Raw genomic sequence first — 13,653 nt, forward strand, 5'->3', positions numbered from 1 at the left:
ATGTGACCGAGGACGAGACACTAGAGGGCTGCATTGGGACTTTGCTGCGGGCGGGAACGGGGGGCTAAAAAAAAACACTGTGGGATCTTGGTGCACATGCATGAGCGTTTCCAGTCTATATTTATTCATAAATGGACAAATATGCCCTGAACCAGCTTTCATACCAATTTGCCGCTTGCTCCACCTGTCTGTGTGTCTGTCTGTAAGCTCCATCTGTCATGAGACAAACATGAAAGAAGACGTGCAGTTTATTGTGTTTCACCGGCGACGAGCTGTCATTACACCCGTCTGCGTGCTCTTTATAACTCACTGTGTGAACCTATGTTGCATAATAAAGATTTGCCCCCTCGTAATTTTTAACCGCCCCCTCAGTAACTTCATCCTGGCGCCAGGCCTGCCTTAACCTCAATCACTGCGTGATTATATAAAGGTAGAAAAATAAATAAAATACAGAGGAGGAGAATAGAATATGAAACAGCCTTTATTTCATTAAAAACTAAATGAAAACAATGAAATAGGAGCGCTATTCCTGACCAGTGCGTCAAAAGACATGCAGACCAGGGAAACGAAACAAACAACCCCATGAATCTCTTTATTAATAGCCTATAAAATGACATGTTTTGTGCTGCGGGACGGGAGAAGACACAAAATCATCGATCTCTATTATTGTGCGGGCATAAATTCTCAGAGTTTTGTGGGTGCGGGCAGCAGTGGACATACACATTGCGGGAGCAGGCAGGAGTGTAATACACACGTTGCGGTTGCGGGCGGTAATGGTCAGAAATTCAGCGGGAGCGGGCAGGAGCGGGTTGAAGAAAACAGTCCCGTGCAGGGCTCTACGAGACACCTCCACCTGGAGTAGTATCCAGCTGGGCTTTATCTAGAGCTCGCGAGATTTCAGGCACGCTATGAGATCGCTACTTGTTCTCGCGATATTTCGGCCGCGCTTTGGAAAACAGAGCTAAATGGTAAACAAACATGGCAGCACACCGGTAAGGTAAGACAACACGTTTACATGTCGTTTTCTATATGTTCTCTGACATTTATCCTAACGATATGAGGCGTTCTTTGTGGAAGAAAAGCTTGTTTAGTGGACTAACTTTGCACTTGAAGGTTGCCCTTTCACTTACATTTTAACAGGTCTGACGCTACTATGCGCCCCGGCTGTATCTAGGCTAACGGCTAACATGCTAACTATTATTTCTATGTCACTAGTCACTTGAAACAAATTTAGGACGAGAGGAGACAGGTTGAAATAAACTGAAATTTCCCTTTAACTTCCGTGGGACCTAATGGAGCGGTGGCCAGGAGAGGACGCTCGGTGTATGCGTGATGATTGGAGGAATTGTCTAAAAGGCTGAACCCCTTTGTGATTGACAGTGCTTCACATTTCGAACTCAGTCTCATGCAGATATTTGCGAGTGGAGTCTTCTGACAGAGTGCCATCTGGAGTTCCTTATTTCCATAAGCGATATAGCTCATTTTCACCGTTTGTACACAGTTCAGGTGTTTAAACCCATCTGAAAATCTTTGAGGTGTGTTTTGCTGTGGTTCTATGGCATGAGTGTGGTTGAAAAACTGCTTCAATGAAATGTTCCTTTTATAAGTTACTGCCTCGCTACACTATGACAAATTTTATGATGTAAACTTAAAGTGAGCTTCCCCTGGTTGAAAGACCAGCAGCCGCCACTGCTTTGTGTGTGTGTGTGTGTGTGTGTGTCCTCAGTGAAGTGTATCAGTCTCTGCAGTAGCTTCCAGCTGCAGCAGTCAGTTCAGTTTCTGTTCAGTCTGACTGAGGGAGGTTTTTGTACAACGCTTTTTCACTGTGTGAACACGTTCTGACTGTTGATGTAATGATAACTCTGACAGTAGTAAACTGCTGCATCTTCAGTCTGGACTCCACTGATGGTCAGAGTGAAGTCAGAGTTTGATCCACTGCCTGTAAAACGACCTGGAATCCCTGATGCTCGAGTGCTGGCATAGTATATGAGCAGTTTAGGAGTTTCTCCATCTCTCTGTTGGTACCAGGCTAAGGCATGGTTGCTGCTCCAAGTATAAACATTCTGACTGGTCCTACATGTGATGGTGACGGAGCCTCCCACAGCAGAGCTCACTGCTCCAGACTGAGTCACTGTGACCTGACCTCTGGACTCTGAGGATACAGAGACACAAACATAAAGCAGCATCATGGTTTTGTCAGCTTCATTTCAGAGGGACGGATGTTGATAGAGGAGAGGAGTTTGATTCTCTGGACTTTACCTGTGAAGCAGCAGCAGAGGAGAGTCCAGATGAGGACGGAGATCAAAGTCATGTTTTTGATGAGGAGGATTTCTGTGGCTTCTGTTGTCATGAAGGACAGCTGTCAGTCATCCAGTGTTCAACTCTCAGGACTATAAACTCTCCCAGAGCACTGGAGCATGGTGCTGCTGATGCAAAGTGGCTCTCTATGGAAATGCTCTGACTGACTCCAACAGGGACTTGGATTACTCTGATGATGCTGATTATCAATGGATCAGTCACTTTACCAGAGTATTGATTAGGTTAAGTAAGTTTCTTCACAAATACTAGGTACTATATTGTTATGTTTTAAATTCTGATTTGTAATATTTGCAATAGATTAAAAAAAACTGAGTTTATTATTCATGTTTTTATTTCTCCTCCTTAACCATGGAGAGTGACTCACAGTGGCTTCACAAAATTCCATCACACTGGGATTTAAAAAAAAAAGCTTGAAATATAGAGATGATAAAACTGCAAACTCACAAAACTGTTTTCCAAATGTTTTCTGAGATTATATCTAAATGTTCCTGCTAAATAATACCTGTTTTTAGAACAAATTAAGAATCAGTTGTTAAATATTGTTGAACAGAGTGAAGATAAAAGTGGGTATTAGAAAATGTGCAAGATCACTTCATTTTGTCATCTAGTGTTTTAGATTTTGAAAATCTTTTTAACACTTTTTTTTAATGATGACTGAAATCCACATGAAGAACATTTGATTGTAATCTGTTTAATTTCTAATTTTGGTTCTGTTTCCACTAAATATGCCATTAATACGTAATGGTTAGTCAAGGTTTTGGATAAGAAAGAATTTTTCCAAATTCTGATATTTTATGTCCAGTGTAGTTTGATGTATTTGAGGTCATTCTGTATGATGATTCTCTCTGTGCTGATTTGCATGAGAGGCTTCTTAAAGGGAAGTGAAACAATGTGTGAGTGAGTGACTGATGGAGCAGAAAAACCATCTGACAGAAACTCCTTAAAGGAGAAAATAGCTGTGTGGTCCCTGTCCTGTAAGCTGATTGGTGTCTCCTAGGTGATGTCCGTCCCACCCTGACGGTGCTGCCCCCCTCCAGTGAGGAGCTGCAGCAGGGGAAGGCCACGCTCATGTGTCTGGCCAACAAGGGCTTCCCCTCAGACTGGAGTCTGGCCTGGAAGGTGGACGGCAGCAGCAGCAGCAGCAGCAGCAGCTGGGAGGAGAGCAGGAGCCCTGGGGTGCTGGAGAAGGACGGCCTCTACAGCTGGAGCAGCACCCTGAGGCTCCCTGCAGACCAGTGGAGGAAGGTGGGCTCTGTGACCTGTGAGGCCACCCAGGGCTCCCAGACTCCACTCTCAGAGACACTGAGGAGAGACCAGTGTTCCCAGTCCTGACCTGACTCACTGGGACTCTGCTGCTGGTTTTACTCTGCTACTGCTCTCAGTCTGCTCTCTGTCTCTCTCATGACGTTTCAGTGTGAACATGTTCTTGCTTGTGTTGATGGTTTCAATATCTCAAAGCAATAAAGATTTGATCAAATGTATCATATGAGTTCCGTCATGTGACTTCATTTCTTGGACATATGTTATATATTAGGAGCATTACTCAAACTAATGCACAAAAGCCACAACAGTAATGAGTCTTTATTTTTCAGAATACTTTTTCAGACTGTGGATAATCTTCTACTGCAGTTCCCATGATAGATCAATCAATTTATTTTGGTAACAATACACATGGTAAGACCATCTTAATAGTGAAACCCAAAGCTCTCTGTTATTACTGATGTCTGTCCTGGAAGAAATTTCTCCAGTTAAGTTTGTGTGTTGTTAAATTCTGCCTATAAATTATACAGAAGATTTTAATTCAAAGCTCTTAATAATAAGAGGAACAGTGTATCATCTGCATAAATTGACATAACATGAATCTAATTTGACATTTTCCACCAAATCATATTTAAATGAGACAGAGTAACTTCAACAAAGGACATGACATGAGAGAGATCAAAGGACAGTCTCTGTCTCTTAGTGTCTGCCAGCAGATTTGACACTTATATGTATAGATATAGTTAAAGTGTCAATTATGTCTTTTAATAATAATAATAATACATTTTATTTGAAGGCGCCTTTCTTGGCACTCAAGGACACCGTACAGATACACAAAATGACATTAAAAAGACATTAAAAAGAAACAACAATTTAAAAACAAAAACAAAAAAAAAAACAATAGAAAGTGACAGAGCAATTGGCATCAGATGGAATAGGCAGTTTTAAACAGATGTGTTTTGAGTTGTGATTTGAAATGGGGTAGTGAATCGATGTTTCTTTCGTACATGAGTGGCAGGAGCTCAGTTTGTTGGGACTTGGCTTGGGAACCAGAGGGTCCCCAGTTCAAGTGCCTGTACCGACTGAACACAGAGTGGGGACTGGGAGCTGAAGAGCTGTCATTGAGCAAGGCACCAAAGCCTCAACTGCTAATGCTATTAATAATAATGAGTATAAAAAGTAATAATGTGATTTATTTAATAGCACTAATAAACCCAATGTGTTTTAAATATAGAACAACCAGGTTCATGTATTTATAAGCAAACAATCTTAAATATTAGGCCTAAATATTTTTTGAATGTACATGATAAACTGATTCACTGAACAAGAATGGCTTACAATTATTTTTGATGTGTTGTTAGATAGCTAACAAACAAACAAACGAACTACAGCAGGGCTATTCAATTAGGCTGCTATTTCAACTGGGCCGCATTTCAAAACCAGATAATGTCAACGGGCCACATTTTTAGCAGCGAGCAACCGATCCTCTTTTTATTTTTTTTTTGCATACATTTACAGGCATGGCCCTCCTCAACATGATGCAGAAACAGACTAAAAAGAGCTATCAATGCACAGAAGCATAATAAGTGACATTAACAGTATCTAATAACACACACTATCTCTACCAGCATCTCACTCTCCCCTTTCCTCCACACACACACACGCACACATGCACACACCTCACCTCCTGATGCTTTCCTTATAGGCCAGTTACACAGGATATAGTTTTATACAGTCCATGGCAGCAACAGTCATGTTTACAACACCAAAGTCACTATTTAAAACCCAATAATATCTGACTGGAATATAAATATTCCTCCTGACATCACAATACTGAGTGAAGAAAGTCACGTTATCTCAGCATGAAGACAAACATCAGTATCAGTCATTCATCCTGCTCTCTGTCCCTCCTCTACTGAGGACACTCACTGTCTGCAGGTCGGCTGCCTCAGGTACATGTTCAGATAAAGTGTTAGCCTACACACAGACAGCTTTCATTTAGTTTGTCTTTAACACTTTGCTGTTAGCACCACGAGCGCGATGTGCTTGTGTCGACCGCGATCGTAAATCATAATAGCGGTGAATGAGAGACTGCGGACAGAGCAGACTGAAATGTGGCTTTCTACATGCTGATCACATGTATTGATAAAGTATTGGCTTGGCTGGCAGAGGTTTTATTGCACTTACTCACAATAACAAGTGTAGCTGTCGTTAACTAGAGTCATCTTGAAGTTATATTCTCTTCATCTGTACCGCTGCACAATGATGATACATGAAACCGAAACTTTAAAAAGTGACGCAGATAATATCGGAGCTTACTGTTATTACGGTGTTGATTAAACTTGCCTTGGGTTGTTTAATACCGGGTCTCGGTACCGATCCCTGCTCAGGCGTTTGATGAAGTCTCCTGGTCGGCCGGTGATAGACTGGTGTCAAGCTGTCTTTACAGCCCGTTCATGCCAGGCTCGAATCAAACTCACCACTGGTGATGTAGGCATCGTCTCATTTGATGTTGCTCAATAAGAGTCCACAATGTCATCGCATTTTTTTTCTCAACAGAGCAGGTGTCAAAGCCGTGTTGACAGGAAAGAGGCACAGGAGAAAACCGCAAAATCACCTGGGGCAGTGCGGGCGGGGCATCAAGGCCACTGCGGCCTTAGGGCAGATATTTTTTTCAAGGGCACAGGGCCAAATGAGGAGGGCACAAGAGCCATGGCCCTCGTGGCCCTCGTGAAATTCCTGCCCTGCACAGTGGTGACAGCATTGGTAATATCAGTGTTTCTTAATATAATAGGGTATGAAAGGACGGTAAAATTTTCATTTGGCTTCCTCCACGTTAATGCAGTTGATTCTGTTCATAAAATTGTTAGAATATTTATAGTGGGGTCTTTGTTTTACAGGTGTGAAAGAGAAAATAATGACCAAAAAAATATTCACCACCTCTTAGGAGAGTGTGACAGAAAAGGTTTCATACCATGACACCCGTTTTATTTTGCTAGATGTCCTGTTAATTCTTTTGGCAAAGAGATCTACGTTAATTTAAACACCTTAGAGAAAATGTAAACTCCACAGTCTGTAACTGATCGTTTTTTGTAAATTTAAAAGCAGAACAGAATAAACAAAAAACTGCTTCAATAAATATTCACATTATTTACTTAAAGAGACAAGACGCAGGTTTTTTCATGTTCAATGTAATATCATCAGTGTAGAAGATGATGTGACTGTGGTGTTACTTTAAGAAGATGCTTTATATGCTGATATGTTTCTAACATCTTATAAAAGTTTAATTGTTAAAGTGTTCTGATGTTTCTATTTTTTTCATCTGTTCAATCTGCCCTCAGAAATATAGGTGTCACTTTTGACCAGGCATTGACTCTTGAGCAGCATTTGAAGTGTCTGATCCACTTCTGTATTTTCCAGTCAAGACACATTGTACAATGTTGTGCTGGTGTGCCTGGAGGTAAAATCAAGATTCTAATACACCGATATATTTTGTCCAATTACTCTGTTGTAACTTTGTTTTGCCATGTCTTTCACATCCATGCATCACTAACCAGTGGTCCAGTGGACTGTCATATGGCCTTTGACCAGGTCCTTAAAAAGATCTCACATCACACTTGTCTTCATTTTTGTTGCCCACTTCCCATTCAATAAAAAATCTAGTTTAAACTAGTTTTCACTTTTAGAGGTCTACACAGTCAGGCACCCTCCTACATTAATGATGCCATGCAGGCCTATGACACAAGGAGGTCAGAAACGTTTTATGATCAGGGCTTGTTGGTTTTCAACGTATCGTAATACAAGAGTTTGGTGGATTTCTTGGGAAAATGCACAAACAATGTTTTCTATCATATCTAACAACTTAGGGCCGGATCTACTAAGATCCTAATGTGCGTGTGCTAATTTGCCTGCGCAATCTAGAATTTTGCGTGTAGGGCTGAACTGCGGTTTGCAGGTGATTTACTAAGAGTGATTGCGTAAATGACAAGAGGTGCAAACATGTTGGAGACACCCTATTTAAATGAGGGTTTTGCATGTTTTATGGTTTGCAGCATTGTGAGTTTGGAGAGAGAGCGCAAAGTGAAATTTGACCCTATGGAATTAGAGGTGTTGGTAGATGAGGCCAATAAACACTTAAATGAGCTACAGCAAAGAAACCTGACTGTCTCACAAAGGAACGCTACATGGGAAGAAATCTGTGACCAACAGCCAGGGACCGGAGAGGGAGGAGAGGTGCGCACGGTGGGCAAGTTCCACCTGCGTAAAAGGAAACACAAATAATACACTCAATTGTCACGTTTAAGTTTTCTTATATTGGCTGTGAATATTCATTTTGTGTAAAACAGGCTATACCATAAAGAACTGTTTATTTTTGTTTTTTTGCCACGATAAATATTAGAGCTATAGCCTAATATATTTTGTGACTGAAACAATGTGTCTTTAATATGATGTTGCGTGGCTTAACATAATTAGACGTTAATGAGACTGAGTATTTCGTTTGATAATAATGTTTGGAATCTAGAAAGTGATTTCAATCATCTTTTTTTTCAGTAAAAGTTGATTTGCTTAACTTTGCAATGCACTGCAGTTTATTGGGTCACACTAGCACTCGTATTCTAATCTACAGCATTATGTTTAATCAAGGTGTATTTCTGCATTACATATTATTGAATGAAAATAGAAAAATAAATGCATATACCAAACAGCTCACAAGAAGTGACTTCGAATGAGATTGCTGAGTGTCTGCATCCCTGCAGCATTGGGTTGTTGCTCCGTACTATGTTAAGCAGAGATTTAACAAAGTTCATTCATTCATTCACAAGTTCTGTTTGGACTACATTTTATCATGAATATTTCTGATGCTGCTCTGTGTGTCGATGTTTTCTTGTAACTGGACAGAGTTGAGATGGCTGCAATCCAGTATGAGGTCAAAGGTCGTGACCAAGTCTTTTCTAATTTAAAGTCTGAGCTTGTTTCCTCTTTATTAACTGGCAAATCAATCAAATAAGGAAAAGAGATTTTAATTAAAATTGTGTGTGCACAGTTTCTGTCAGGGGCGATTGCTCTGAGACAACAAGGGAGGTTGAACTTCCCCTAAAATTTCATAGAAGAAATGGTCAAATATGCACTATTGAATTTACATTAAAATAAGAATTTATATTGCATTAAATGTGCTCTAGGATGCGTTGAACACCATGACTATGTTGTTCAAACGTCAGCTGTTTATCACCAGTTTTCAAACGCGACCTCCCTTTTATACATTCTCGTGTCAGCACAGTGGACGCGGATGCTTCATGCATTTCTATGACACAGCGTTGAGCAGGTTTTTTTCATGCAGCAAAGCGAGACGGTCATTGGGTAAATGCAACAAAATCGTCACTTCCAGGGAGGCTCAGCTTCCCTGGGTCCTAATGGAACGGTATGCGTGAGAGGACGCTCGGTGTATGCATGATGATTGGAGGAATTGTCTACAAGGCTGAACCCCTTTGTGACTGACAGCACTTCACATCTCGAGCTCAGTCCCATGCAGATATTTGCGAGTGGAGTCTTCTGACAGAGTGCCATCTGGAGTTGCTTATTTCCATAAGCGATATAGCTCATTTTCACCGTTTGTACACAGTTCAGGTGTTTAAACCCATATAAAATCTTTGAGGTGTGTTTTGCTGTGGTTCTATGGCATGAGTGTGGTTGAAAAACTGCTTCAATTAAATGTTCCTTTTAAAAGTTACTGCCTCGCTACAATATGACAAATTTTATGATGTAAACGTAAAGTGAGCTTTCTCTGTTTGAAAGACCAGCAGCTGCCACTGCTTTGTGTGTGTGTGTGTGTGTGTGTGTGTGTGTGTGTCCTCAGTGAAGTGTATCAGTCTCTGCAGTAGCTTCCAGCTGCAGCAGTCAGTTCAGTTTCTGTTCAGTCTGACTGAGGGAGGTTTTTGTACAATGCTTTTTCACTGTGTGAACACGTCCTGACTGTTGATGTAATGATAACTCTGACAGTAGTAAACTGCTGCATCTTCAGTCTGGACTCCACTGATGGTCAGAGTGAAGTCAGAGTTTGATCCACTGCCTGTAAAACGACCTGGAATCCCTGATTGTCGAGTGCTGGCAAGGTATATGAGCAGTTTAGGAGTTTCTCCATCTTTCTGTTGGTACCAGGCTAAACGGTCAGAGCTATAAACATCCTGACTGGTTCTACATGTGATGGTGACGGAGCCTTCCACAGCAGAGCTCACTGCTCCAGGCTGAGTCACTGTGACCTGACCTCTGGACTCTGAGGATACAGAGACACAAACATAAAGCAGCATCATGGTTTTGTCAGCTTCATTTCAGAGGGACAGATGTTGATAGAGGAGAGGAGTTTGATTCTCTGGACTTTACCTGTGAAGCAGCAGCAGAGGAGAGTCCAGATGAGGACGGAGATCAAAGTCATGTTTTTGATGAGGAGGATTTCTGTGGCTTCTGTTGTCATGAAGGACAGCTGTCAGTCATCCAGTGTTCAACTCTCAGGACTATAAACTCTCCCAGAGCACTGGAGCATGGTGCTGCTGATGCAAAGTGGCTCTCTATGGAAATGCTCTGACTGACTCCAACAGGGACTTGGATTACCCTGATGATGCTGATTATCAATGGATCAATCACTTTACCAGAGTATTGATAAGGAATGTGTTACTTCCTTTTTATGAAAAGCTTTGGTTTGAGTTGGATGAGTTGATTTACTTGCAGAATATTATTGTGAATTCCCACTTATTCACAGCCACACAAATCACCATCACTGTGGGATGTATTCAGACAAAATGTATTTTCATTTATCATAATCTACAATAAACATAGGTTCATGATAATTATATATATCAGGATTATTAATGGCAGGATTTATAGGACAGTTTTCCTTTGGAATTTTTACATTCATTTGAATTTGTTTTACTGGAGGAGAAATTAATACTGCTTGTAGATGTTTGAAGTTTCACATAGAAAATGCTGTGTATATATTCATAGTTTGTGAATCAGTCTCTAAGTGGTTAAACCAGTTATTACACAATCTGGGTAAACTGGGAATATTTTTGGTGAGTTTGTTTGTGTCAAAGTCAGAGAGCCGTGTCTCTCTACAGTGAGAGGTTTTTGTACGGCGGCTCAATGAGTTTGTGTCACTGTGGTTCACGTTCGGTGGAGGAACCAGACTGGATGTTGGAAGTAAGTCAAATGTTTAAAATGTTTCTTTTTTCAGCAGCCACGTTTTCTTTATATTATATATTTAACAGGCAAGAAACAGTAGTTGCCTTTCCATTTTGTTGTTAGACATATTTTGCATTAAAAGACAAAGTTAGCTTTTGAATGAGAAAATCAAAAGTCCATTGTAATGAAAATAAAACATGAAGCTAGAAGATAAATCTTTATTTCTTACTTTAATGGTTAAGTTTCATCTTGAGGGCTTGTAGGTTTACTTCAGTGTGTCAAAGTCAGAGAGCCGTGTCTCTCTACAGTGAGAGGTTTTTGTACGGCGGCTCAATGAGTTTGTATCACTGTGGTGGACTTTTGGTGGAGGAACCAGACTGGATGTTGGAAGTAAGTTTCTGCACAAATACTAGATAAACTGTTTTAACATTAAGTTTAGAAGTCTGTTTTGTAATGTCTGCAGTATTTATGTTATTTCTTATGTTTTATGTCAGAGCAGCTTTAATCAACATTTCTTTGTACATTTTCATCATACTTGAAGTCAAACAGGTTGAAATGTAAAAAAAAAACTGCAAACCAGTTTTACAAATGTTTATCAAGATTATATTCTTAATGTTCCACCACAGTGATAACTATTTTTTTCTAATAAATTGAGAATCAACTTTTTAGGAATAAACTAACGGTGATTGATTCATGTGGTTTCAAATTTTGAAAATCTTTTGAACAGTTTTAATGAGAATTGACATCAACATAAAGAACATTTGATTGTAGGAAGTGCAGTAATATATGCATTTTTTATGCACAAAAAAAAATGTAAAATGCATTTTACTAAAGTAATGTATCGTCAATGTTTAGGAGGAAAACGTTTAATAATTTGTCTAAATTCTGATATTTTCTGTCCAGTGTAGTTTGATATATTTGAGGTCATTCTGTATGATGATTCTCTCTGTGCTGATTTGCATGAGAGGCTTCTTAAAGGGAAGTGAAACAATGTGTGAGTGAGTGACTGATGGAGCAGAAAAAACATCTGACAGAAACTCCTTAAAGGAGAAAATCAACTCTCACACAGTAAAGGTGTCCAAGTGTCTGATGGTTGATTGACAGCTGTGTGGTCCCTGTCCTCTAAGCTGATTGGTGTCTCCTAGGTGATGTCCGTCCCACCCTGATGGTGCTGCCCCCCTCCAGTGAGGAGCTGCAGCAGGGGAAGGCCACGCTCATGTGTCTGGCCAACAAGGGCTTCCCCTCAGACTGGAGTCTGGCCTGGAAGGTGGACAGCAGCAGCAGCAGCAGCAGCAGCAGCAGCTGGGAGGAGAGCAGGAGCCCTGGGGTGCTGGAGAAGGACGGCCTCTACAGCTGGAGCAGCACCCTGAGGCTCCCTGCAGACCAGTGGAGGAAGGTGGGCTCTGTGACCTGTGAGGCCACCCAGGGCTCCCAGACTCCACTCTCAGAGACACTGAGGAGAGACCAGTGTTCCCAGTCCTGACCTGACTCACTGGGACTCTGCTGCTGGTTTTACTCTGCTACTGCTCTCAGTCTGCTCTCTGTCTCTCTCATGACGTTTCAGTGTGAACATGTTCTTGCTTGTGTTGATGGTTTCAATATCTCAAAGCAATAAAGATTTGATCAAATGTATCATATGAGTGCCGTCATGTGACTTCATTTCTTGGACATATGTTATATATCAGGAGCATTACTCAAACTAATGCACAAAAGCCACAACAGTAATGAGTCTTTATTTTTCAGAATACTTTTTCAGACTGTGGATAATCTTCTACTGCAGTTCCCATGATAGATCAATCAATTTATTTTGGTAACAATACACATGGTAAGACATTTCTAATAGTAAAACACAAAGCTCTCTGTTATTACTGATGTCTGTCCTGGAAGAAATTTCTCCAGTTAAGTTTGTGTGTTGTTAAATTCTGCCTATAAATTATACAGAAGATTTTAATTCAAAGCTCTTAATAATAAGAGGAACAGTGTATCATCTGCATAAATTGACATAACATGAATCTAATTTGACATTTTCCACCAAATCATATTTAAATGAGACAGAGTAACTTCAACAAAGGACATGACATGAGAGAGATCAAAGGACAGTCTCTGTCTCTTAGTGTCTGCCAGCAGATTTGACACTTATATGTATAAATATAGTTAAAGTGTCAATTATGTCTTTTAATAATAATAATAATACATTTTATTTGAAGGCGCCTTTCTTGGCACTCAAGGACACCGTACAGATACACAAAATGACATTAAAAAGACATTAAAAAGAAACAACAATTTAAAAACAAAAACAAAAAAAAAAACAATAGAAAGTGACAGAGCAATTGGCATCAGATGGAATAGGCAGTTTTAAACAGATGTGTTTTGAGTTGTGATTTGAAATGGGGTAGTGAATCGATGTTTCTTTCGTACATGAGTGGCAGGAGCTCAGTTTGTTGGGACTTGGCTTGGGAACCAGAGGGTCCCCAGTTCAAGTGCCTGTACCGACTGAACACAGAGTGGGGACTGGGAGCTGAAGAGCTGTCATTGAGCAAGGCACCAAAGCCTCAACTGCTAATGCTATTAATAATAATGAGTATAAAAAGTAATAATGTGATTTATTTAATAGCACCAATAAACCCAATGTGTTTTAAATATAGAACAACCAGGTTCATGTATTTATAAGCAAACAATCTTAAATATTAGGCCTAAATATTTTTTGAATGTACATGATAAACTGATTCACTGAACAAGACTGGCTTACAATTATTTTTGATGTGTTGTTAGATAGCTAACAAACAAACAAACGAACTACAGCAGGGCTATTCAATTAGGCTACTATTTCAACTGGGCCGCATTTCAAAATCAGATAATGTCAATGAGCCACATTTTTAGCAGCGAGCAACCGATCCTCTT

At 40.3% G+C, this 13,653-nt stretch overlaps 2 pseudogenes across 1 annotated transcript; both read left to right on the top strand.

The window, feature by feature from the left end:
* The first annotated feature begins 3,330 nt into the window (after positions 1–3,330).
* LOC144467382 (Ig kappa-b4 chain C region pseudogene) lies at positions 3,331–3,800 on the top strand (annotated as a pseudogene).
* Positions 3,801–6,291: 2,491 nt separating this feature from the next.
* LOC144467427 (Ig kappa-b4 chain C region pseudogene) lies at positions 6,292–12,326 on the top strand (annotated as a pseudogene). Its single transcript, XR_013493637.1, has 3 exons — positions 6,292–6,345; positions 10,719–10,770; positions 11,898–12,326. The product of XR_013493637.1 is annotated as an Ig kappa-b4 chain C region pseudogene (transcript).
* The last annotated feature ends 1,327 nt before the right edge of the window (positions 12,327–13,653 follow it).

This window comes from Epinephelus lanceolatus, chromosome 16, assembly GCF_041903045.1.
Source record: "Epinephelus lanceolatus isolate andai-2023 chromosome 16, ASM4190304v1, whole genome shotgun sequence".
Lineage (NCBI taxonomy): Eukaryota > Metazoa > Chordata > Actinopteri > Perciformes > Serranidae > Epinephelus > Epinephelus lanceolatus.